Raw genomic sequence first — 1,210 nt, 5'->3', positions numbered from 1 at the left:
GCTCCCAAACACTTTTGACATTTTTGGCCTTTGGAACACAGTATGTTGCTAATAGGCCCAAGGACATTTTGACTTTTAGCCAAGAACGTGGCTACATTTCTTTGGGGTCTTTTTACCCTAACTGCCTAGCCAGTTCCTTGTGTGTTCTTTAAATTCACTGAATTCTTTTATCATGTTTATAATTGTTGAGTTCCATGTCCTGCATTATCTCTAGGGGGTTCTCATTGTACTCCTCTGTAGTTCTATTGGTATTTGGTCAGGATATGTTACTTTGGTTTTTCATTTTATTATTTTTTCTCTGTGATTTTGACAGTGAATTTATTTTGTCATTTCTGATTCTTGTATGAGACTCATGCCTTTGAGTTTAGGTCTCCTTCTTTTTTTGAACTTTATGTGTCTTTGTGGTTACTTTCTGGGCATGAAAAGTTGGTTGGTCTAAGCTTCTGGTTCTCTCTTTTGATTTTATATTGGAGTGGCCTGATTGCTCTTGTCTTCAGGAGTTCCCACAGTGGCCCAATTCAGGTGAGGGTCAGATGTTTTCAGGCTTTCTCCTAAGGTCTGGATCCCTCCAGGACCAATTTTGGCCTCAGGAATTTGGGGGTTGGACTGGCCTGGGAGCATGGCCCAGGAAAGATGCTGGTCTGGGGCCACCGATAGATGTAAAGGTAGGTGGGGCAGTGAAAGGCCCCAAGGCCTCCTGGGGACTGCACTGAGGAGCTGGGTTGGTCTGGATACAAAGGATCAGGAAGAGGAAAGATCAGCCCCAGACTCCCAGAAACAGGCTGCCGGGTGGTCCAGGCCCAGGGAAGCAGAGTGAGGTGAGGGTGGGGCCAGGCCCAGAAGCAGTGCTCCTGGGGCCCAGAGAATGCGCTATATTGGTCTGGATGAAAGGATCAGGGAGCTGTATTGGTTCCCCAGGTGTCTGTGGCCCCAAGACAAAGAATGGGCAGGGCCCAAACTCGGAGTAGAGAACGGTGTCAGAGATGGGAGGGTGAATGAGGCTGGGGGAGTCAAGGCACGGACAGAGGCCTGTGGGTAAGAGAGAGCTCAATCTATTTTTTTTTTAAATATAACATTAGCAAGGGGAAATCATCCAGGTAAAATGTTATGATTTTATTTTTATTTTTATTATTTTTTGTGGATTAAGCCCAGATCTTTGCATCTTTGTGTGTTCTGGGCAAACTCTCCTCTGCTGAGCTATAAACCCCAG

Source organism: Nannospalax galili, unplaced genomic scaffold (assembly GCF_000622305.1).
Source record: "Nannospalax galili isolate Female #2095 unplaced genomic scaffold, S.galili_v1.0 scaffold235, whole genome shotgun sequence".
Taxonomy (NCBI): Eukaryota; Metazoa; Chordata; class Mammalia; order Rodentia; family Spalacidae; genus Nannospalax; species Nannospalax galili.
The sequence above is the reverse complement of the archived record's forward strand: the minus strand, read 5'-3'. Positions refer to the sequence as shown.